At 46.7% G+C, this 26,447-nt stretch overlaps 1 protein-coding gene across 1 annotated transcript in view; it reads left to right on the top strand.

The window, feature by feature from the left end:
• Window positions 1–26,447, top strand: part of LOC141164804 (uncharacterized) — a 366,676-nt gene that overhangs the window by 45,632 nt on the left and 294,597 nt on the right. Inside the window, exon 2 of the mRNA XM_073650373.1 lies at window positions 11,946–12,059. The gene's annotated coding sequence lies outside the window, so the exon portion shown is untranslated. The remainder of the gene's footprint in view (window positions 1–11,945; window positions 12,060–26,447) is intronic.

Raw genomic sequence — 26,447 nt, 5'->3', positions numbered from 1 at the left:
TCTTCCTTTAACATCTATGCTGCACCACCACAACCCCCATCCTCTGCACCTGACCCCCTGAGGCTATACCCCACCCGTTGGGGGTTATACCACCAAAAGCTGCACCAACACCATCAGCCTCAGCGGACCCTGCTGCAGCGGCGGCCATAGTGACCGCAATACAACGGGTGGCGTAGTCGACATTAAGAACTTAATAACATCTGTAGGACTGCCACATACAACTGAGTTTGACACCCTGGGCACGGACCGGGTCACAGCCACTCGGAAGACTACAACCCCCATCTGATCCGGCTCCGGATATTCCCCCTAAAGAATATGGCCCAGGGGGCGCGTCAGTGACCAATCAGTACAGCGGTGTTTAAATGTGGAGCCAAGATCGGTGATTGGTCGCGGCCGATATTTAAATTTGGCGCCCAAATCGGTGATTGGTCGCGGGCATCGCCAGCGACCAATCAGCGATTTTTAACACAAATGTCCGGATCTTTGTAACACCATGCGGATACTGTGGGGACATCAGCGGCTAGGGTGTGAAGGGAGGACCGGGGAGCGGCGCTGCGGGTCGGGATACTTCTGCTGCGAGCGCCCGCTCATGTCCCGGGTTCTCGCAGCGGAAGTATCCGCACAGGCAGCGCCGCTGACATCCATGCGGCTAGGGTGTGAAGGGAGGACCGGGTAGCGGCGCTGACATGCAATTGGTTGTGGCCGCTATTTAAATGTACCGCACAAATTGGTGATTGGTCGCGGGCTTGGCCCGCGACCAATCACTGATCTTGCGGCTAAAGTTAACCACTACTGTGCTGATTGGTCACGGCCGATATTTAAATTTGGCGCCCAAATCGGTGATTGGTCGCGGGCAGCGTCCGCGACCAATCAGCACAGCGGTATTTAACTTTTGCGCTAAGATCAGTGATTGGTCGGGTCTGAAGACCGCGACCAATCATCGAATCGTCTTGGTGAGGACCGGGGAGCGGCGCTGCCTGTGCGGCTACTTCGGCTGCGAGAACCCGGGACATGAGCGGGCGCTCGCAGCAGAAGTATCCCGACCCGCAGCGCCGCTCCCCGGTCCTCCCTTCCGCATGGATGTCAGCAACGCCGGCGGTCCTTCCGCTGCTGCCGGCCGGGACATGAGCGCCTCGCGCCGCTCATCTCCTGGCTGCATCTCCGTCCCGCAGATGGGTCCGGCGGTCAGGGTCCTTCCGCTGCTACCGGCCGGGACATGAGCGCCTCGCGCCCGTCATCTCCCGGCTGCATCGCCGCTGAGCTCCGTCCCGCAGATGAGCAGCTAACGGCCGCCATCTTTTTTCTGAAATCCCGCGGCGCTGATTGGCCGCTGCCGGACCAATGAGCGACGCGGGATTTCCTGGACAGACAGACACACAGATAGACAGACAGACGGGATAAGACAATTATATATATAGATTAGTAGAGGATCAGTCATTAGTAATAACATTGAGCTCCAAGCTTTTCACATTCCTGCACCCTGTACTGTAGGATACATTTTTGCATCTCCCCAGACATCTAAGACTTTTTTCTTCCTTGTATTTCCACTTGGTTAAGAACGCAAAAAAATATTCCAAATAGTTACTAAATTCGGGAAATTTTACACATTCCCTTAGCCTCAGCAAAGCTGTCCCTGCTGCTAGCACCCCCTGTAAAGCCGGGAGTGTGTGCACCTGAAGATAAGAAGATGAGAACAAACCCTTTAACCACTTGGCACATTGTGGTCACATAAGCAGTAGGTGCTAATGAAAACGACATCCTACAACCTTGGACTGCAAGGACTGGCTGCGAATTTCCTGACCCAAACACAACATCTTCATACACATACATGAAGCTGTCGAGTTCGGGTCAGGAAATCCCCGGCCATTTCGTGCATTGCTCTCCGTACTTGGACCATGATATACAGATGACTGAATTCAGCTGAAGGTAATAAAACCAAACAAGAAAAAAATAAACCTTATGGCTGTTAGAATGGAGCAACACAAAAACAATCGGTAAAGAAATGTGCAAAATTAGAAACAAATAAAACCCCATATACAGTAATATTCCAATTTCTATAATCATAAGTCACAAAATAAAGTTATCGCATCATTTATACACACAGTGATTGGCATAGAAATAAGAACAATAGAATTTAATTTTTTACCAACCTCCGCCCAAAATTATTCTTATTAAATTAATAATTTAAGCGGTACATTATATTTACCACAAAATCTAGCAATTAAGCCAGCGCAAGACAAAAATAAAAAGTTATGTTATCGACACCTTTACACTATTTATATTTAGTTGATCATTTATTCCTAAGTGTAAAATAATCAGCTTTCTAATTAGTCTTTGTGAAGAATATTGAAAACATAATCCCATATCAATCATGGCGCCCTGTTTGGCGGGGGATTACAGAGATCTTCAAATGCAAAACTGAAACTGGACACTTCAGCAGCAAGAAGAAGGGAGGGGACGAGAGGCAGGGAGTGCCAAATACCTCCCAGCAGCTGTGGAGTTGCACAAGAAGACCCCCTGTGGACCCAAAGTCAGACAATTATAATTCAACACTGAGTTATGGGAATACGATACATCCCAGTGATACACCAAATAGATTTTTGGAAACACACGAACCGGATGAATGTCACCCTGGCTTTCAGCACAGTCCAGCGTGCACAGAAAGGGAAATACACGGCACAGCCTTGCGGGAGCCCCTAGGGCCCCTGTGCTTGGTATCCATGTGTAGCAGGGGCACGGCTGGATCTGATTGTTACGCTCACGCCTGGACTGACTGGCGTGAATGTGATTAGTGATCCCTCTGGACCATGAACCGAGGAGTGCCTGGATGGGCGTAACTAAGTATCAACCCGGTCCGACCAAGGTTGCACAGCAGCTCAGTTGACTCCGTGAACCAGGGTGGAACCGAGCAGAGGGACCAGGTGCTACTCCAGGTCAGACCCCGGTCACAGCTGTTGACCCACACCGGGGAATGCAGGAACAGGCAGGTTAGACTGGCATATAGACAGGCGGGCACTGGCAGGCACGGCTGGTATGCAGACAGGTAGATATTGGCAGGCACGGCTGGTATGCAGACAGGTGGACACTAGCAGGTGTGGCTGGCATGCAGACAGGCGGGTACAGGTAGGCACGGCTGGTTTACCGACAGGCAGATACTGGCAGGTATGAACGCTGGCTGGATAGGGACCAGTTCAGACTTGGATACAGGAACAGAGCCTCGGGTGCGGTGGACTAGGAGAGCAGAACCGCAGGTACAGTGAACAAGCAGAGCAGAGCAAAACTGCAGGTGCTGTGAACAAGCAGAGCGGAGCAAAACCGCAGGTGCGGTGAACAAGCAGAGCGTAGCAAAACCGCAGGTGTGGTGAACAAGCAAAGCGGAGCAAAACCGCAGGTGTGGAGAACAAGCAGAGCGGAGCAAAACCGCAGGTGCAGTGAACAAGCAGAGCGAAGCAAAACCGCAGGTGCGGTGAACAAGCAGAGAAGAGCAAAACCCGCAGATGCGGTGAACAGGCGGAGCAAAGCAAAACCCGCAGATGCGGTGAACAAGCAAAGCAGAGCAAAACCCGCACATGCAGTGAACAAGCAAAGCAGAGCAAAACCCGCAGATGCGGTAAACAAGCAAAGCAGAGCAAAACCCGCAGATTCGGTGAACAAGCAAAGCAGAGCAAAACCCGCAGATGCGGTGAACAAGTAGAGCGGAGCAAAACCGCAGATGCGGTAGACAAGCAGAGCGGAGCGGAACCGCAGGTGCGGTAAACAAGCAGAGCGGAGCAAAACCGTAGGTGCGGAGAGCAAGCAGAGCGGAGCAAAACCGTAGGTGCGGTGAACAAGCAGAGCAGAGCAAAACCCGCAGATGCGGTGAACAAGCAGAGCAGAGCAAAACCCGCAGATGCGGTGAACAAGCGGAGCAAAGCGAAACCTGCAGATGCGGTAAACAAGCAAAGCAGAGCAAAACCCGCAGATGCGGTGAACAAGCAAAGCAGAGCAAAACCCGCAGATGCGGTGAACAAGTAGAGTGGAGCAAAACCGCAGATGCAGTGGACAAGCAGAGCGGAGCAGAACCGCAGGTGTGTTAAACAAGCAGGGCAGAATGGAACTGCAGGTAGATAGGACAGGACTCTGTTCACATGGAACAGACTGGAAAACACAGGAAGATAGCTAAAACACAGGAGGTAAACACGGAGGCAGGGAAACAGAATGAGCAGAACCAGATACACACAAGGTACTTACTATGAAGTAGCGAGTGGACACCAAACTCACAAACAGAAGTACAGAGACAACGAATTGGAGCTAGGTGCAGGTTCAGACACTGCAGTAAAAGGAAGATACAAACATAGAAACAACCAAGAAAAGGGCTAGAACACTGTTCAGACAGGAACTGAACCAGAAACAAGATACAGAAACGAGCCTGGGAACTCAGCCCCCAGGGTGGCGGAAACAGACGGGTAACAGGCCTGGGTATACAGCCCCCAGGGTGGCGGAAACAGACTAGAATTCACAAATACAGGTAACAGGCCTGGGTACTCAGCCCCCAGGGTGGCAGAACAGACTAGATAGAGGACAGGACCTGGCAACTCAGTTACAATAGACAAACTGAGTGAAAGTGTTGCTCAGGCCCCTCCTACTGGGTGGAGGGGGTTTAAGTATCCAGTGACTCACAGAAATAGGCTGGGGACGCATTAGGACTGTGCACACAGTAACTATAAGAAACAGGCAGAAGCCGCGCCGATGCCCTAAGCAGTCAGACAAGAGACATGGACACAGCAGATACTGAAACAAAATGTGCAGCCTGGACTGACAGGTAAGATTGCCGTCTTGCATGGTGGGAGGTGGTGCACCATGCAAGCACGCCGCCAGGAATGTTACACTGATGACACCAGAATCGGCTCCCTAGGACCGTCCTTTAAGGATGTATAGCCCATTTTAGTTCTTGGAGTTTTTAGCTGAGAGAGGCCAGGAGTGGAGATCTAGGTTCAGCCAGGAGGCCTGAGGGGGAGTGACCCAGAGAGGTTTAGAGCTCCAGCAGCAGCTAGCTCAGTGTTTTTGTCTCTGGGAGTTCGCGAGGATGCATCGTGTGGGCGAAGTCCTGCAGCAAAGAGAGAGGGCCCCACAAGCCTCCCCTGTGGCAGCCCCTTCCCGACAAGCCAGGCCTTTCATCTGACTGGTAAATGATTCTTAATAACTGCTGTATATCTTTTGTACCACTACTATTGAGTTTGCATCTCTGACCATTATGTATGTATAACCCTTACGTATATAGTGTAATGCCTAGTGTGCCCTTACGGCAATTAAATATATCATTTAACCTTGGGCTGCTCTTTTATCTCGATCCACAAACCCACATGTCCATTGTTCGGCTTAATCCTCATGCTACCGGGCTGGTTTCTGGCCCGATATAACTCCAGTTAACGGACCGGGGGCCCTATCTAATAGAAACTGGTAGCAGCTCTACCAGGCCGACGATCAAGGTTCTGCTTCACTGGGGCTAGTGAAGGGACCTCTCAGCCTGTCAGGGGTGTGAGCGAGTGTGGTGCCATGTCAGTGACTGAATGGGTCACCTCTTCTCACGCCCGGTGCCTTCCTGTACCCATTTGGACAGGGGGTGTCTGTGTCGAACTGTACCAATCTGACATTAAGCGTCCCCTAGGCGGTGCGGAACGTCATGTTGGTGCAACTGGCAGATCCATATCACGTGTTTCGTCTGATGTAACTGTGACGTCAGGCGGGTGGTGGGGTTTGGATCCATCACAAGTGGTGGCAACGGTGGGATTCTGCGGGATCTCTCTGGTGCCATTTCCTCACAGTCTTCATTAAAAATGTTTTCTGCAGTAAAGTATAATGCTTTCACGCTTCCACATAACTTAAGACTTGGATGACAGCACTTTGTTCTCTGCTCTTCTCCTACCTCCTCTCAGTGTTAGAGATAGCAGCAGGTTTGGAGAGGAGATTGTATGTGGCAGATCAGAGTGTAAAGATGGTGGGGATGAAAGAAACTGATTTACAGGAAGTGCAGATCACACAGGCTTTATGGTATCAAAGTGTAAAGAGTGTGAGAAATGCAGAGTATACACTGTGTTCCAAATTATTATGCAAATAATATTTTCTCAGGTTTGAAATCAAACAGTTTTCAACTCAAAACTTTATTCTAGGTGATGTTACATTTGCACATAGGACTGCTTGTTCGAAAGGAGCTTCTGAACTCTCTCGTCCATTGAATTTGTCAGGTTTTGGATGGTTTCTGCTTTAATTGTTTTGCATGAGGACAGAATACCCTCCCAGAGCTGTTGCTTAGATGTGAACTGCCTCCCGCCATCATAGACACTCCTTTTAATGATGCTCCAAAGGTTCTGAATGGGGTAGAGGTCAGGGGAGCATGGGGGCCACACCATAAGTTTGTCCCCTTTTATGCCCATAGCAGCCAGAGATGCAGATGTGTTATGTGCATGAGACGGGGCATTATCATGCATGAAATGATCTCTATGGTCCAGATGGATGGAGTGGAAGATAGCTGGTTGATGGACACCCCATGCAAACACGGCTACGGCGCTAACAAGGAGGAGGTGGAGTAATGTTTTGGGCTGGAATCATGGGGAGAGAGATTGTCGGACCTTTTAGGATCCCTGAAGGGGTAAAGATGAACTCCATAATGTATGTTGAGTTTCTCAAACAGCACTTCCTTCCATGGTTCAAGAAGAAAAACCGTGCATTCCGCAGCAAGATCATTTTCATGCATGAGCCGCGACCTATCAGCGATTTTGGCACAAAATTTAAACAACGCTCTGCTGATTGGTCGCAGATGGCAGCCGCGACCAATCAGCGAGATTGGCGCCAAATTTAAACAACGCTCTGCTGATTGGTCGCCGACGCCAGCCGCGACCAATCAGCGATTTTGGCACAAAATTTAAACAACGCTCTGCTGATTGGTCGCAGATGGCAGCCGCGACCAATCAGCGAGATTGGCGCCAAATTTAAACAACGCTCTGCTGATTGGTCGCCGACGCCAGCCGCGACCAATCAGCGAGATTGGGGCCAAATTTAAACAACGCTCTGCTGATTGGTCGCGGACTCCAGCCGCGACCATTCAGCGAGATTGGCGCCAAATTTAAACAACGCTCTGCTGATAGATCACGGACGCCAGCCGCGACCAATCAGCGAGATTGGCGCCAAATTTAAACAACGCTCTGCTGATTGGTCGCCGACGCCAGCCGACCGCGACCAATCAGCGAGATTGGCGCCAAATGTAAACAACGCTCTGCTGATTGGTCACGGCTGCCAGCCGCGAACAATCAGCGACATTGGCGCCAAATTTAAACAACGCTCTGCTGATTGGTCGTGGACTCCAGCCACGACCAATCAGCGAGATTGGCGCCAAATTTGAACAACGCTCTGCTGATTGGTCGCGGCCGCCAGCCGACTGCGACCAATCAGCGAGATTGGCGCCAAATTTAAACAACGCTCTGCTGATTGGCGCCAAATTTAAACAACGCTCTGCTGATTGGTCGCGGACTCCAGCCGCGACCATTCAGCGAGATTGGCGCCAAATTTAAACAACGCTCTGCTGATTGGCGCCAAATTTAAACAACGCTCTGCTGATTGGTCGCGGACTCCAGCCGCGACCATTCAGCGAGATTGGCGCCAAATTTAACAACGCTCTGCTGATTGATCGCGGACGCCAGCCACGACCATTCAGTGAGATTGCCGCCAAATTTAAACAACGCTCTGCTGATTGGTTTGTGGCCGACAGCACCAAATGTAAACAACGCTCTGCTGATTGGTCGCGGCTGCCAGCCGCGAACTATCAGCGACATTGGCGCCAAATTTAAACAACGCTCTGCTGATTGGTCGTGGACTCCAGCCGCGACCATTCAGCGAGATTGGCGCCAAATTTAAACAATGCTCTGCTGATTGGTCGCGGCCGCCAGCCGACCGCGACCAATCAGCGAGATTGGCGCCAAATTTAAACAACGCTCTGCTGATTGGCGCCAAATTTAAACAACGCTCTGCTGATTGGTCGCGGACTCCAGCCGCGACCATTCAGCGAGATTGGCGCCAAATTTAAACAACGCTCTGCTGATTGATCGCGGACGCCAGCCACGACCAATCAGCGAGATTGGCGCCAAATTTAAACAACGCTCTGCTGATTGGCGCCAAATTTAAACAACGCTCTGCTGATTGGTCGCGGACTCCAGCTGCGACCATTCAGCGAGATTGGCGCCAAATTTAAACAACGCTCTGCTGATTGATCGCGGACGCCAGCCACGACCAATCAGCGAGATTGGCGCCAAATTTAAACAACGCTCTGCTGATTGGTCGTGGACTCCAGCCGCGACCAATCAGCGAGATTGGCGCCAAATGTAAACAACGCTCTGCTGATTGGTCGCGGCTGACAGCCGCGAACTATCAGCGACATTGGCGCCAAATTTAAACAACGCTCTGCTGATTGGTCGTGGACTCCAGCCGCGACCAATCAGCGAGATTGGCGCCAAATTTAAACAATGCTCTGCTGATTGGTCGCGGCCGCCAGCCGACCGCGACCAATCAGCAAGATTGGCACCAAATTTAAACAACGCTCTGCTGATTGGCGCCAAATTTAAACAACGCTCTGCTGATTGGTCGCGGACTCCAGCCACGACCATTCAGCGAGATTGGCGCCAAATTTAAACAACGCTCTGCTGATTGATCGCGGACGCCAGCCATGACCAATCAGCGAGATTGGCGCCAAATTTAAACAACGCTCTGCTGATTGGTCACGGCTTGAGTCTGCGACCAATCAGCTAGATTGGCGCCAAATTTAAACAACGCTCTGATCTCCCGACGGCAAATGTGAACGGAGGACCGAGGAGCGGCATCGCCGGTCGGGATGCTTCTGCTGCGAGCAGTCGCTCATCTCCCAGCTGCTCGCAGCGGAAGTACCCGCACAGGCAGCGCCGCTCCCTGGCGAACAATCAGCAATATGGCCGCCAAATTTAAACCCCGCTCTGCTGATTGGTCGCGACCGCCGTGCGCAACCAATCATCGATTTTGGTGCAAAATTTAAACCCCGCTCTGCTTATTGGTCGCGGTCGCCGGCCGCGACCAATCAGCAGTATTGGCGCCAAATTTAAACACCGCTCAGCTGATTGGTCGCGGTCGCCGGCCACGACCAATCAGCAGTATTGGCGCCAAATTTAAACACCGCTTTACTGATTTGTCGTGGTGGCCGGCCGCGACCAATCAGCGATATTGGCACCAAATTTAAACACCGCTATGCTGATTGGTCGCGGTTACCGGTCGCAAATAATCAGCATTATTGGCGCCAAATTTAAACACCGCTCTGCTGATTGGTCGCGGCCGTGACCAATCACCATTATTGGTGCCAAATTTAAATAACTCTCTGCTGATTGGTCGCGACCGCCGGCCGCAACCAATCTGCATTATTGGCACCAAATTTAAACCCCGCTCTGCTGATTAGTCGCGACCGCCGGCCGTGACCAATCTGCGATATAGCCGCCAAATTTTAACACCGCTTTGCTGATTGGTCTCGGTTGCCGGCCTCGACTAATCAGCGATTTTGGCGCCAAATTTAAACACCGCTCTGCTGATTGCGCCCTGTCGGCCGCATACATATTCTAGAATACCCGATGCATTAGAATCGGGCCACCATCTAGTTATGACATAAGCGGCTCTTATCACAAGGAAATAGTGATCTATCATGGGCTGTAGAAGGAGAAATAATTTGTATCTGCTGTAGATTCTGTACAAAAGGGGAAACTATTCCAGGAATGAAGATGTGCTGATACATGAGATCTTGAGAAGATAACAGAATTTTTGACACACTGACCTCACATCCAGCCTGTATTACTGGGAGGGACAAACCACTGAAGAAAAGTCTGAAACAAGTAATAGGTTGTAAAGTGCATATCAGGAGGTCTGAGAATGAATGACTGGATGAAGATTACAGTCTGAAACACATTAGGTGGCTGTCAGCCGAACAATACTTTGGCCAATAATTTGGCCGACAGCCATCTCAGCCAACTCTCCCAAGTACAGAAGTGCTCATTCAGCTCCTGTGTTCTCTATGATTAAGCCGCTGACTGATACGTTGGCCCGGTGGCCTAACTCAGGGAGAAAAATGTGATTGGCAAAGTGGACATTGCTGATCGACAACACTCAAGACCATCAGTCGGTCGGCACCTCCATACACATTAGAATATCAGCCAAATCCGTCAAACTCCCAATGGTTTCGGATGACATTAGTCTAATGTGTATAGGAGCTTATAGCCACTAACACACACACATGATCTCTTCCATGTCAGAGGTGTCCATACACTTTAAGGTGTTGTTTCATCTTGTTATACGGTTAAAATTGCAAAATGCTTGTAAAAGCAATAAACTTCTCTAGGTTATCGGCCACCTCTGCAGTTTTGTCTCCCAGGCAAGTATTATACTCTTGCACGCTTTCTGTCTTAGAGCCTGTAAGTGCTGCTCTGAATCTGAGGGGTTGTTATAACTAAAACACATCAGGGCTACTGCACAAAGCTGACTCTGATTACCTCATGTTAGTGCCCTGGGTCGAACTACCAATCTTCAGCAAGCCCCGGGAAGCAGGAAGTCGGAAGACTCCTGAAGATAGCAGACTATACAATGTAAGAAAATACTTATTACCGTTTAATTTTTCTATCGACGACTTCTTACGAGATGCGATTGATCAAAGTATCGATATCACGATATTCTTATAAAAAATGTATCGATTTATTCTTGAATTGTCCATTAAAAAGAATGATTGCAGAAGTTACATAAAATAGTTAAATAGTTAGAGTGATTGTCCATTTGTCCACAATTAGCTCAATTGTTGAGAGTCACCCATCTTTCCCTGAGATCCTGGATGGTATATTGCGTCTGTTTGTGTCCAGCACGTGTGTCAGGATGACACCATGTGTCTGGGTAAAGGACGTGTCTCCTTGGGCCTACATCGGCAGCTGTTTTCTTCACACACAGATTCTCGTCCAGTGTCCTGTGAAATGGGAAGAGCGCCCCCCTGTCTCTAACATGGCATTATATACCCAGTCATACCAGCTGTTCTTCTATTTATGGTACTAACTAAAAATACACAAATAGCGCAAGTCATCTAGAAATCCTAGCACGATGGTTTATGCAATCTTATGCAATGTATGGTACAGAATTCAGAATTAAGAATAAAATGAAGATCCGCAATTAATATTTAACAATTCCCCCTTTTTGAGGATGACAGACATCAACTGAAATCCTCAAAGTAGATAGGTTCATCATTAGGATAACAGGATCATTTTTCTTTCCTTCTTCCTTGGCAATTTAATGTCCATAATAATATTAATAATAATAGTAATAATAATATCAATATCGGATTATTGTTATATAATGATGTGAATTCATGTTATGGTAAGCCGTGACTAATATTCATTTAACATGCATTATTATGCTTCACTAAATCTAAATCGAAGTAATCACGGGTTCAATCGTCATCATCTGATGTCATCGGGTCTTCGTCTCGTCTTCTTCTTGGTTCTTTTAAAACACAGTCTTTAAATGAAAACTCCTTTGAAATAAATTATATTTTTGTAGATATTGTACAATCCATAATTGTATTCATTATTGTGCAGTCCATAAACTGTACTTTTTATTAGAAAGATCATGTGTGTCAATTGATAACAAAAAACAAAGTCCATGGATGAAATGTAGCTTTAATATCTGTGCAGTGTCACCTGGACTTACGTTGGATCGTCTTTGGATAACTCTGGAATCCTCCATGTCATCCGTACTGGTCTCGTGTCACATTTATAACAGATGTGACGTCTTTGGTCAGCAAAGCAAGGGTTAACTTGACACTTCCCTGCCTTATATAGTACCATAACCAGTACTCAGTCGTTAATGTACAGGACACATATGTCAGGCTGGCAGAATCCTGACACTCCTTTATTATTCACCAGCTTTCAGGTGATAGGAAACCACTGGAACATGAAGAAACCACTGGAACGTGATGAAACTTGAACACAACACAATTCATTTAGGATCATCGTCCTCTGCAGTCCTGGTTATCAGTGGTGAGTATGTATTGTAATTGACACAGTCTATTATCACTCAGCATTCACACCTGTTACCTTCTGAGATTTCCAGATATCGGTTGCTTCTTCTTGTAACTTTTGAGAATCTCTTTGATTTATAAATATGAAAAGTCTTTATTAAGATAGAATCCATAATTGCGATGTCTTGATTGATGTCTTCATTCCCTAATCTGATACCAAATCTGGCAATTTCCCTAACCTATAATATCACAGCGTACCATAGCGATCAATAATGTCCATCTAATTATTATCAAAATATTAAAATAAATTATGTTTGGAATAATAAAACAATAATAGATAGTAATTCATTATTGATCAAGTTCTTCATGTGATAGAATATTTTTATGTCATAGGTGTAATTACCTTTTCCAACCCATAGGTGTCAGTGTGTTTTGAAACAACAAGTGTTTATATCTTTATTAAACCAATAATATCAAAGAATGTATACTCATGAACCAAAATGAATAAATATATGAATGCAAGAATGACTTGTTGTGTTTACTCAGAAAATTGAGTATATTATATTGGAACCATATCATTCTATTTAATGAAGCAGTATTCTTGTAATAGACATTACTTTATTAAATATTAATGTGCTTTCTCAATTGAGATATTGAACTGAAATAAAATCAAAAAATGAGAATTAAAAATGAAAAATGGAAAAATAAGAAGAAAGTAAGAATAAAATTTATAAATGAATAAAATTAAGACTAATAATAATAATAATAATAATAAAAATTAGGCCTTTATATGTTAATGACAAATGCAGAGTAATTATATTCTCCAAAAAAATACCCTTTTATTTCCATTATCTGCATGATTTCATATTTGTCATAACCTTGTATTACCAAAAATGATTAAATTATGCAACTTTGCATGCAATACCCTTCTTAATTATACCATTGTACCTTATTAATATTTTTGCTTTATTAAAAATGTGTGAAAAATAAGTATTGCTCAAAAGTTATTATGTAATCACGGTCAAAAAACACCTTTTCCCCCTTAATACCAAAAAATATTATTTTATAAAATAATTTATGTATTAGAGCCAAATTAAAAATAATTATTCTTCTATAAATATTTTGCATAAATTTCATATCAATGTGCAGCATATATTTGTCTGAAAAGGTGTGTACCTATTTAGGTAACCATAAGAAAAAGTAATATCCTTGAATACTATAAAATTATCATGTGGAAAAATTATTCTAAATGTAAATTTGCTTTATAAACCATTTTGATGTGTGGTTGCCTTTATCCACTGTTAGCTAAATCAAGAAATAATAATTACTAAAAAAATATAGAAATATATATAACGTAGATAATACTTAATTATGTATCATAATTTTCTCAGAATTAAGTGTATTTTTGTACTTTCACATAAAGAAACATTTTTTTTTCAAACATAAATGAGGCCTCTGTCACACAAATCACACTTAGCAGCTGCTGATAAATTCATCACATTTCACTCTGACTAACACAGATTCATTCAACTCAAACATTCCACATATGAAGTTATATATATATATATATATATATATATATATATTTAACCCAATTTTTTTGTATCCTAATTATCAATGCGCATTGTAAACTATTAAATTTAATATCTTAATATTTATTTGAATATTCGCCAAGTACATATAATATAATATGCAATTTTCCTGAAATTTAAGATGCTTGAAAAAAATGCTCTTGACTTGCAAAAATAGAAATGTCTTAGATTCTTCTTTTACTGGCTACCAGGTTTAAATGACACCAACTAAAGATAGGAATGGAAATCCATATTATTTGCTCAAAGTTCAAAGGCTGCAGCTGTCACACGTCATGCCGTAAAGCTATTTTAGTTATGAAGCACAAATCACTCCATGCACAGAAAATAATAGCAGCACAAAAGAATTAATAAGTGTTACACATAATATAGTTCAGCTAGTTATATTGTTATTATTTTAAAATGTTATACACATAAAATCATGCAATTTTTTCCAACTTCCTGTGTGAATAAAGAAATAAATCCATTTTAGAGTTGTTTGATCAAATCCTGCTTTGAAATGAAAACTCTAAGGAAACATAAAAAATAAAATGAAATATCAAATTCATACAGAAACAGAATTATTTAAATATCTTATACATGTATTGGTTCTAATGTAGTTCAAAATATTGCTACTTTAATTTATATATGAGGTTCTAATTTATTAATTAATATTTTAATTATTACTATAAATATATATAAATACAATTATACACAATCTCTACTGTATACAAGTGTATATGTATATATATATATATATATATATATAAATATACAAAAACTATATAACTTCACAATTTTACTGTATGAAATAATAAATAACTAATGATACATTGTAACACTTTGATACAACATATAATTACAGTTTTTTCTTAGCCACTCCCTAAACCAAATCTTATATCTCTGTCAAAAATCTCCAGAAAAGCTCTGTTTAGAAAAGACATTTTTCTATCCTTCAAAAGCTCAGATAGTTGCCTGTTCTTCAGTCTACATTCCATGATGTCACTGTGTGCTGGTCGTCTCATCTGTCTCTGTCCGTCAATTGAGGCCATTTTCCTTTTTAGAGAGTCACAGTTTTGAATTTTTAACTCTTTCTGTGGAGAAATTGACTTTTGAATCATCTGATATGGCTTATAACATATATGAAATCTACGTAGTTCATAGATTTCATTTCGAGGATGGCTCATTGGCTTTTGGTAAGATTTATTTTCTGGTTTTACAAATTTAGCTTGATTTATTTTCTTTTCACGATTTTCATGTTTTCTAAAAAAATCATGTGACTGCGCACATTCAAATAAAGATTATTTATGTGACGCAATAACTCGAGATACTGGATTTAAGAATTTGAATTTTTGTACAAAAGTTGTTATCATTTGTTGTAATTTTCCATTTTTGATGAGAGTTTTGTACAACAGTTCAAATATGGACATGAATGTATATGTTCATTCTTTCCTACCAATCCTTAATTTTTGCAGATCATCTATTTCTGGGAAATCCTTTGTGGCACAATAAATCAAATATTTTAATCTGTCCGAATCATTTTTCCATTCATTAGGAGAGTCATTTTCACAGGGCATTAAAATTAAATGTCTGGAAAATGTGACAGGAATCCACATTTTAAATAATTGATTCCTCTCCTCATTGATTCATCTCCTCATCAGACTTATCAGAAAAGTTCTCAAATATCTCTGAATTTCTAGATATGGATTTTGACATCATATTTTGGCATGATTTTGTATAATTTTAGCAAATTTTTCCTCACTTTAGTTTGGAGTTGAGCCTCGGTAGCTACTGTTTTCTGCTATTTTTAGTGGCCCTTGTACGTCAGTTTCTCCTACGTCACTCATGTCTCCGCCCATATCACCTAATTTGTCAGTTTCTCGTATGTGAATCATGTCTCCTCCCATGTCAGTTTTTTGTATGTCTGTCTCTTCATCAGACCCAAGGTCACCTTCAGTTCTTGTTACAGACACGTGTCTTACTTCTTGCTCAATTTCCACATTACAGTCGGAATCAGTATCACCATTTGACATTACTGCTACACAATTGTCCTGCTTAGACTTCTCTAACACAAGACTATGAAATACATCAACCAACTGTAGAATATTTCTCAATTTTTCTTTGTCTTTATGAAAAGATTTCAAATTAGAATTTAACTGTAAATTCTCCAATTCACATTCGCTATATAAACTAAGCCACAAAACATCTAAGTCAGTTTCGTCAGTAACTTTGAACTTAATCTTACTTTGTTTAGCAAAAGAAGAAATTATATCCATATTTTGCTTACCTTCAGATTTCTTAGCTTCTGATGATCAGCACGTATTATCCTCAACTCGTCTGATCTGATCCTTGTAGTACCTCTTGTGCCTGTCAATCCATCTAGAGAATATATCAGTCCTCAATCTGTAGGTTCTTTCAAATTCTTGTGACAAAGTTAGTGGATTTCCTGACATGTGAACAACAGCTGTTCAGCTCGACTCTTGTCTCCCCCCTTTGTTCAAGAAGGAAATTCACTTGAAAACATGAAAAATCAGGACTGGCTGAGGCTCGCTAAAGTAAAAAAATACTTATTACCGTATAATTTTTCTATCGAGGACTTCTTATCAGATGCGATCGATCAATGTGTCAATATCACGATATTCTTATAAAAAAATGCATCGATTTATTCTTGAATTGTCCATTAAAAAGAATGATTGCAGAAGTTACATAAAATAGTTAAATAGTTAGAGTGATTGTCCATTTGTCCATAATTAGCTCAATTGTTGAGAGTCACCCATATTTCCCTGGGATCCTGGATGGTAGATTGCGTCTGTCTGTGTCCAGCACGTGTGTAAGGATGACACCATGTGTCCAGGTAAAGGAGGTGTCTCCCAGGGCCTTTATCGGCAGCTGTTTTCTTCACACGCAGATTCTCGTCCAGTGTCCTGTGAAATGGCAAGAGCGCCCCCCTGTCTCTAACATGGGATTATATACCCAGTCATATCAGCTGTTCTTCTATTTATGGTACTAACTAAAAATACACATATAGCGCATGTCATCTAGAAACCCTAGCACGATGGCTAATTCAATCTTATGCAATGTATGGTACAGAATTCAGAATTCAGAATAAAATGAATATCCGTAATTAATATTTAACATACAACCACTTTACGGGGTTGTCTCCTTTCAGAAAATGTTTGGCCCTAGTTGCAACATAAAATAACAAACCCTGCTGTACTCATCATCTTCGGACCCAGGGCTGAGTTTCTATTTCTGCTCCCGATATGCAGTATTGTCTGCAGCACTGACATCACATCGATAAAGCTGCGGCCAATCAGTGTGGTCAGCGGCGCTGCTCGTGTAGGCGGAATGTGACATTTAGAGGTGTTTTGCTGCCGCTCTGTCGATGACTACCTCTTGAAGCTCATCAAGAGAATGCCAAGAGTGTGCAAAGCAGTCATCAAAGCAAAAGGTGGCTACTTTCAAGAACCTAGAATATAACACATATTTTCAGTTGTTTCACACTTTCTTGTTAAGTATATAATTCCACATGTGTTAATTCATAGTTTTGGTGCCTCCAGTGTGAATGTACAATTGTCATAGTCATGAAAATACAGAAAAATCTTTAAATGAGAAGGTGTGTCCAAACTTTTGGTCTGTACTGTACATGGCCCACACATGCTGCACAACAAATGCTCAGTAGATACACACATTACACACAGCACATGTATGCAGGACGTTCATATAAACACATACAAATCTCTCACAAACAGCACACACTACACACACCTCACATACACACACTGCTTTATCCTTAAAGGAATGAAGATGTTTCACAATATGAGCTGCAGCTTCTGCTCACAGCAGCCCTGTCCCAGCAGACATCTCCCTGCCCTCTGCTCTGACAGGAGCAGGAGGAGGCAAGCAGGAGGAGGCTGGAAGGAGCAGGAGGAGGCTGGCAGGAGCAAGGTGAGGCTGGCAGGAGCAGGAGGAGGTTGGCAGGAGGCAGAGGAGGCTGACAGGAGCAGGGGGAGGCTGACAGGAGCAGGGGGAGGCTGACAGGAGCAGGGGGAGGCTGTCAGGAGCAGGAGGAGGCTGGCAGGAGCAAGGGTGAGGCTGACAGTAGCAGGAGGAGGCTGGCAGGAGGAGGCTGGCAGGAGCAAGGAGGAGGCTGACAGGAGCAAGGAGGAGGCTGGCAGGAGCAGGAGGAGGCTGACAGGAGGAGGCTGACATGGGCAGGAGGAGGTTGACTGACAGGAGACTGACAGGAGGAGGCTGACAGGAGCAAGGAGGAGGCTGGCAGGAGCAGGAGGAGGCTGACATGGGCAGGAGGAGGCTGACATGGGCAGGAGGAGGCTGACATGAGCAGGAGGAGGTTGACTGACAGGAGGATACTGACAGGAGGAGGCTGACAGGAGCAGCACAGCACACACAGGTAGACATAGGAGAACTTAACTGGCTGCTCAGCTGGGTAGGTGCCAGGTCTCTGGCTCTCCCTCCCCCTCGGGCTCTGTGCAGGAGGACAGGAGCACTGGCCAATGAGGCTTCTATCCCACTGATAGGGGAGGTTCAGTGGCCACTACTCCTGTCCTTTACTGCACGCTCATCTTTCAATGCAATACCTTCACTGAAGGTCCTGAAGCTATTCAGACTTCAATGCCTGTAGTGACATCATGGTCACATGATCGTGATGTCACTATAGGTGCTCAACCAGTCTCTACATCGGAAGCTTCACTGATAGTGCTGTAGCTGCTGGGGGCCCCCAAGGGAGTGGGGGCCCTAGGCAGACTCCTGGTCTGACCTGCCCTAATGTTGGCCCTGGCCATCGGCAATACTGAATATTGGGAGCAGCACCAGAAAATCAGGGCTGGAATCAAGAATGGTGACTACAGTGCAATTTATTATTCTATAAGAAACCACATCCGGGGCTGAACATCCTCTGAAAGGAGAAGACCCCGTAATATTTATCTACAGACCTGGAGAAAAGAGAGACTAGATGTAGCCCCTCCAACTGGTGCACCCTATTGGCTGATTGCTCCACCAATCATATTCTAATCTTAGTCGCTGGGTAGATTTCTTCTATAACAATGTTTCCTCTCAGCTGTTCCCCTCTGATATCTTTATACATCCTTTATATACATATAATAGAGCATGAAGGGGCTCGGTGAAGGTGGCAGTGAAGGTGTGTAAGTGTCTGATGGGGTCACACAGCTCATAAAAGGACAGCTGCCCGGCCTCATAATCCAGACATATCCTGACTCTATTACTGGAGATTTGGTGAGGTAAAGGGATCAGCGCGGCCAGATTTCTGAAAAAAGATGGCGGCCGTTAGCGGCTCATCTGCGGGACGGAGATGCAGCCGGGAGATGACCGGTGTGAGGCGCTCATCTCCCGGCCGGTAGCAGCAGAAGGACCTCGACCGCCAGCGCCGCTGACCTCCATGCGGAAGGGAGAACCGGGGAGCGGCGCTGCGGGTCGGGATACTTCTGCTGCGAGCGGCCGCTCATCTCCCAGCTGCTCGCAGCGGAAGTAGCCGTACAGGCAGCGGCACTGACATCCATGCGGCTAGGGTGTCAAGGGAGGACCGGGGAGCGGCGCTGCGGGTCGGGATACTTCTGCTGCGATCAGTCGCTGATCTCCCGGCTTCTCGCAGCAGAAGTAGCCGCACAGGCAGCGCCGCTCCCCGGTCCTCACCAATGCGATTCGCTGATTGGTCGCGCTCTCCGCCCGCGACCAATCAGTGATCTTGGCACTAAAGTTAAACACCGCTCTGCTGATTGGTCGCGGCCGCTGCCCGCGACCAATCACCGATTTGGGCGCCACATTTAAATAGCGTCCATGACCAATCACCGATCTTGGCGCCACATTTAAACACTGCTGTGCTGATTGGTCGCGGACGCTGCCCGCAACCAATCAGCGATCTTGCCGACACATTTAAACACCGCTCTGCTGATTGCTCGCGGTCGCCAAGCGCGACCAATCAGCATTATTGGCGCCAAATTTAAACACCACTTTGCTTATTGGTCACGGTGGCCGGCCGCGACCAAGCAGCGATATTGACGCCAAATTTAAACACCGATCTGCTGATTAGTCACGGTTGCCGGTCGCGACTAATCAGCATTATTTGCGCCAAATTTAAACACCGCTTTGCTGATTGGTCGTGGTGGCCGGCCGCGACCAAACAGCGATATTGGCGTCAAATTTAAACACTGCTCTGCTGATTGGTCGCGGTTGCCGGTCGCGACTAATCAGCATTTTTGGCGCCAAATTTAAACTCAGCTCTGCTGATTAGTCGTGACCGCCGGCCGTGACCAATAAGCGATATAGGCGCCAAATTTTAACACCGCTTTGCTGATTGGTCACGGTTGCCGGTCGCGACCAATCATCGATTTTGGTGCCAAATTTAAACACGCTCTCCAGTCCTCACTAACACGGTTTGCTGATTGGTCGCGGCCGCCGCCTGCGACCAATCACCGATATTGGCGCCAAATTTAAACACTGCTTTGCTGATTGGTCGCGGTTGCCGGCCGCGACCAATCAGCAATTTTGGCGCCAGATTTAAACACCGCTCTGCTGATTGCGCCCGGTCGGCCGCATACATATTCTAAAATACCCGATGCGTTAGAATCGGGCCACCATCTAGTATAAATATATAAACTAAATACCCTTAAACCCCAGGGGCTAAATTAAGTTGCAGAGGTTTTTCTATGAGAGTTGTAGTCCTCGACATTCAATAGGCGGTTATTAACCTATCAAGCTTTAGGGGAATGTCTAATGCTTTATAGTTGTAATACTATATACTGATTCAGTACTCCACCCTCCCCTCCTCTCTCTGTGGGTGCTCGTATTCTCCATCCACAGTAATATATATTTAAGTAAGGTTTCATGTTCAATTCTGCAATAGATCGTTATGAACTACTGTGACAAGTTCACAACTATACAAGTTGGATTTACATAAATAATATTATAGTTTGAGATTGAACGGTTCCACATTAGTTTTGCAAAGCTTTTCATTTTTGATTATATGTATATTTTTTGTTCTATTTTTCTAAAAATATGTTTAGAAATGTACGTGTCATATGATTTTGGACTCCCTATTATGCTTGTTTATGTTAGATGCCTTTTTGAATAATGAAACCGTTACCTTATTGGCGCCAAAGGGTTTCTGGCGGGCTTTTTTCATCCCATTTGTAACTATGTATATATGTACACCTGACCGTATCGTCAGCAGCAGCTATATACCCGAGGAAGTGGACGGGACGTCCATGAAATGCGTAGTAATTATAGCTTTTTATTTGTCTAAATAAAATATTGTTAATATTATACATCTTTGGCAACATTGTCTTCATGGAGGAGCGCGGTTTTTCATTGGTACCATCTTCATCCAACTATTCAGAATTAGTAATCCCTTCTTGTCAAATCCTGGATTTAAGTAGACAATAGGGCTGCTTTTAGGAACATCTTGCTTTTTACGTATACATTCCAGTTCCGTGTGAAAAACATTCTGCTGCACATTACGTATCACAAACAGTTCACTCAGAGCAATGTCTTCTGCAGAGAGAGGCTTATGACAGATTTGCCAGCCGTGACAATCAGCAGTACTGTCCTTATTGCGATAGCATTGTGCAATGTGGACTTTGCAATGGCATGAACAAGCCTTGTCCATCTGGAGAAGAGATGAAATCGCCGACAGTCCAAGCCAACCTTCTCTTCAGATTTGGTGATGAGGGTGCTGACATCAGAATGGATCTCTGGGTCAATGTCTGGATCCTGAAGGCTGAAGCTGTCCTCAACGGCATTCTCTTCAAATTAGTCGCGAAGGAACTCAGGTCCTGTTAACCAAGAAGAATTTGCAAAAGCACCAACAGATACTGGTCTAGTAGCAAGGTCAGCAGGGTTAAGATGGGATGGAACATACTGCCATTGCTCAGGTTTAGATTTCCTGATCTTTTTAATGTGGTTACGGACATAGACAGAAGCGTTTTGTCTGGTTGTATATGTAACCCAGAACAACCTTGCTGTCTCTTTAGAATTTTGTGTCATCCACATGAATAGCTAGTTGGCTCTGTATGAAGTCTGCAATCTCGATGGCTAGTACAGCCCCACAGAGCTCAAGTCTGGGTATGGTGTACTCGGGTTTAGGAGCCAATTTAGCCTTCCCAAATAGAAATCCAACATGGGCTTCATTGTTAGAGTCTATAGCCTTCAAATAGGCAACGGCTGCAATAGCTTCAGTAGAGGCATCAGAGAATATATGGATCTCTTTCCTTTGACTCGTAGCAAGGGATGCTGGAGAGTAACAACGTGGTATGTGAATCTTATCCAAGGTGCAAAGAGATTCCCTCCATGACTTCCACTGTAGTTGTTTATCGTCAGGGAGTGGTATGCCCCAGTCCTTAATAGACTCTGAGAGTTGTCTTAGCAGAAGCTTGCCGTGTATAGTCAGGGGTGTAACAAATCCGAGTGGATCATATAGACTGTTCACCACTCACAAAACCCCACGCTTAGTAGATGTTTTTCTGCACCGTATAGCCTGAAAGCTGAAGGAGTCCTTTAACAAGTTCCATCTTAAGTCGAGACTTCTCTGTACTGGAGGATTAGAAACATAGATTTACTCCCATTATAGCTGTACTAGATGGTGGCCCGATTCGAACGCATCGGGTATTCTAGAATAGGTATGCGGCCGTACTGGCATATATACAGATGTAAATAGTCATACACATATCAACAATCACATATTCAGTATTGTACAACATTATCAGTAAATGTACAGATGTAATTGGTTATATAGATACCTTTAACCACATATACTATATACAGGGTATATAACTTTTTCCAGTTTATAGCTGCTATAGTCTTTGTGACGCGCCCCCTGGGCCATGTTCAAGGTATACCCGGAGCCAGATCTGGATAGGGGTAGTAGTCCTTGTGGCGGTGACCCGGTCCGTGCCCAGGGTGTCAAACTAAGTGTGTGGCAGTCTTGGTAGATGTTGTTTCTGTGTCGACTACGCCACCCGTTGATTTGCGGTCACAAGGCCGCCGCTGCAGAACAGTCCGCTGAGGCCGGTAGTATGGGTGCAGCGATGGTGGTATAACCCCCAACGGGAGGGGTATGGCCTCAGGGCAGCTGGTGCGGATGATGGGGGTAGTGATAGTGCAGAAAGGAGAGTCAGAGACGTGAGATGCAGTTTCAGGGTTTTTACTCACAGGTGTTCCTTCAGTCACTCTGGCCTTGAGTGACCACCCGAGCCGTGCTGCATCCACCAGGTGCTGGACTCGGCCAACCCCCAGGCAGTTCCAGAGCGTTGTCCTAAGCTTCCCTCTCTCTCTCTTTCTCCTGGCCGTCCCCACCAGGGATCCACCTTTGTCCGGTTCCCTTGGGCCTTCTATGGTAAAACCTTCTCTGGCTTTCCTGACCCTACTCTTGGTGTACCTTCCTGGTGGATGTGGTGAGGGTCGTGGCAAAGCTTGCCCACGACCTCCGGTTCCTGGTTAAGGGTTACTTTTGACTCCGCCAGCTTGGGATCCGGTGCCCTCTTCTGCCAACCCTTCACCCTTTCTGGTTTGCTTCTGGGATCTTAGGGTTCCCTCTTTTCTGCGTCTCTGGGCCTTCCTTCTTCCTCTCCACTACAAGCCTGGCCCTGGAGCTGGGCCCAGCCGGAGCCACAGCTCCCTGTCAGCCCTCCTGGCTGAGCTCCTCTGCTCTGCTCCTCAGGCTAAAAAGACCCTGTCCTAAGATGGTGCCCACCATATATACTCCCTCTATGTGTGAGCCCAGGTGACTAGCACCCAATGAGCTCCTAGCTTTACCCAGACTACTCCCCCTATCTGCCCCTACACTACTGGGATGTTCCACCCCCCTCCCACTCCAGCCAGGGACAGACGCTGTCATACCTGCACATATACTGGTGGGAGTACCGTTGATCTGTCCCCCGGAAATGGGATGTATGTAGTGCATGCAGCCTACTGAGCTCAGTCCCACACTCCATCCTTACCCGGGAGTGGAATACCACACCTCTGGAGTGAGGTGCAATACCCCTGTAGCAGCCGAATCCTCAGGGTGCTACATTCCCCCCTGGTAAATCACAGCACGTCCTCGGGCTGTAAAAGAATAAAATATCCAAAAACATACAATTTTTTTCAAAACATCATAAACATATAAAACACTATATATATATCAGCAGCATAATACTCTTCATATAAAACTTTTCATTATCAACATTCTTGTCCTCTGGCCACTTGTGCAAATTGTGACCAGGTAAGTGCCACAGTCTCTGGTAGAAAAAACAGTTTCCTATAAAACCGGTAGGGGGCACTTTAGGAAGCGCAACTATTTACAAGGGATATGGCCGCTCTCAGTCCTCGGCCAGTGGGGAAAAGGGGATGGCTGCTCACAGTCCTCAGCCTGTGGGGAGATGGGACACACTGGAACAGTTCACTGGTCCCAACGGGGACTATAATGGTAACAGTTCCTGTACCCTAACGGGTAACTATTTTACAGTTCCATTTACCGTACTTTAGTAGCGGCGTCCTCCTGATGCTTCCTCCCTGTATTCTTCAGACCCGTCCGGGTCCTCTTGCTCCTCCTGACACCTCAGCTCTTTCTCTGTCAGTCGGTGTACATGAAGGGCATAGGGTCCTTTGGCACATTGGTGCCGGGTGAAGGTGACCTCATCACCCAGGTAAAGGTCACGACCTCTGTGTCCCTCCGGTAGGTGGGACTCGACATCTCTTCTGGTCACGAAGACGTCGCCGGGGGTGTGATGATCTCTGATGAAGCCCCAACCGTGCTGCAATTGGAATTTGATTACAGTCCCGGTGGCACGGGGACCGTGGGCTGCACGGGGGTTCCTTCGGGTCCGGCTCTTTTGTTCTGCACTCTTTACTTGCAGCCGCTCCTCGCGGACCCGTCTCTCTCTCCGTTCTCGCTCAAAGACTTCCAACTGCTGGCGGCAGCACTCCGTACGCTCAGTTGCAGCCGCCCGGGTCTCTTGAGTGAACCCGATGAGGTCTCCTCCTGCGGGGTCCCACTCAAACTGCGCCTCCTCTAACGAGAGCGGGGTCATCTTGACGGGCGCCGGAACCGGGATTAGGGGCTCATCCAGGGGTCTTTCTTTCCGGAGTCGGGGATGGTAGTACTCCGGTGGCCACGCAAAGGGCTGCCCATCCGGGCAAGTGTGCTGGGCAAACAAGTCTTCACCCAGGTGCGGCACAGTGGAAGTTGAGGGCGCGGTGGTGGCAGCGACGCCCGGGATCACTAGGCCTTGCGACCAGGCTTGGGGTACCCTGAAGGTAAAGGGCACCGTGAAGACGGCGGCGCCCGGGGGCACTCGGCCTTGCGACCAGGCCGGTGGCGTCTCCTGCTTGGCCGCGCTCAGGGTTGAGGCGCGTGACGTCACAGGGGGCGTGGTCGCGGCTCCTGCTTGGGGCCTAGTCTGGAGCGGTAGCGGTGCGGCAACGGGCACGATCAGTGGGACTTCGGGCTCTGCGACGGGGAGCGGGGGTAGGCTTACGGTGGCTGGGCTCGGGGTAGTAACGTCCCCTTTACTTGCCTCCGTCTCTTCAGCTCCCTCTGCGGCGTCGTCTCCGGCCTCCGTCCCTTCTGCATCCTCTTCAGGGGCAGGCGTGCTCCTCGTTGCGGGTGGTGTGCTCCGCTGGCGGGTTCCAGCCTGCTGGGCCATCTCCCTGCTCCACTCCATCAGCGTTTCTTGCTGCACCTGGGCCATTCTCCGTGCGAGGCCCTCCAGCGCGGTCTGTGCACGCTCCCGGTCTCGGGGGAGCTGTGCCAGGATCTCCACCAGGTCTTGTGGAGTGGTAGCTTGCAACAGGCTCCTGACCACAGGGTCGGTGCTGCCTGCCTCTCCCTCCATCTCCGGGTACGGCTCCTCCAGACTCCTCCAAGCTGCTCCCATCTTCTCTCTTTTGTTCTGTCTCCGCCCCCATTGAGGGCGGTCCTCGGGCAACTTGGTGATTGTCAGTTCCAGGGGCAGACCCCCCACGCTGATGGACATCTCAATCATTGCAGTCTCTGCTGGTGGGGGCGGTCTTCGTTTTTGGCGCCATTCTTGGTCCTGGGCTACGATGGGAGGTCGTCTCTTACCACCCTCTGGCACGCCCATAATGGCGTCCGCTCTGCCAGGGCGGGAAATCTTCTTAGATGGCGGGAATCGCTTCCCAGTGGCGGGAAACACTGCAGATGGCGGGAAAAGACTGCAGATGACGGGCAAATGGCGGGAACCGATCCGAGATGGCGTCCGATGGCGGGGACCCTCCGGAACCGGCGGGAGACTTCTTTTTGAGGTAAATGCGAACTTTTCTTCAGGCACGCAGTACCCGATGGTTGCGGGCACGTTATCCTGCCGACTACGCCAAACGTTGACGCGCCCCCTGGGCCATGTTCAAGGGATACCCGGAGCCGGATCTGGATAGGGGTAGTAGTCCTTGTGGCGGTGACCCGGTCCGTGTCCAGGGTGTCAAACTAAGTGTGTGGCAGTCTTGGTAGATGTTGTTTCTGTGTCGACTACGCCACCCGTTGATTTGCGGTCACAAGGCCGCCGCTGCAGAACAGTCCGCTGAGGCCGGTAGTATGGGTGCAGCGATGGTGGTATAACCCCCAACGGGAGGGGTATGGCCTCAGGGCAGCTGGTGCGGATGATGGGGGTAGTGATAGTGCAGAAAGGAGAGTCAGAGACGTGAGATGCAGTTTCAGGGTTTTTACTCACAGGTGTTCCTTCAGTCACTCTGGCCTTGAGTGACCACCCGAGCCGTGCTGCATCCACCAGGTGCTGGACTCGGCCAACCCCCAGGCAGTTCCGGAGCGTGGTCCTGAGCTTCCCTCTCTCTCTCTTTCTCCTGGCCGT

Source organism: Phyllobates terribilis, unplaced genomic scaffold, assembly GCF_046119375.1.
Source record: "Phyllobates terribilis strain yellow unplaced genomic scaffold, ASM4611937v1 Scaffold_10__3_contigs__length_209671492, whole genome shotgun sequence".
In the NCBI taxonomy this organism is placed as follows: Eukaryota; Metazoa; Chordata; class Amphibia; order Anura; family Dendrobatidae; genus Phyllobates; species Phyllobates terribilis.
This window is presented reverse-complemented; position numbering and strand designations above follow the sequence as displayed.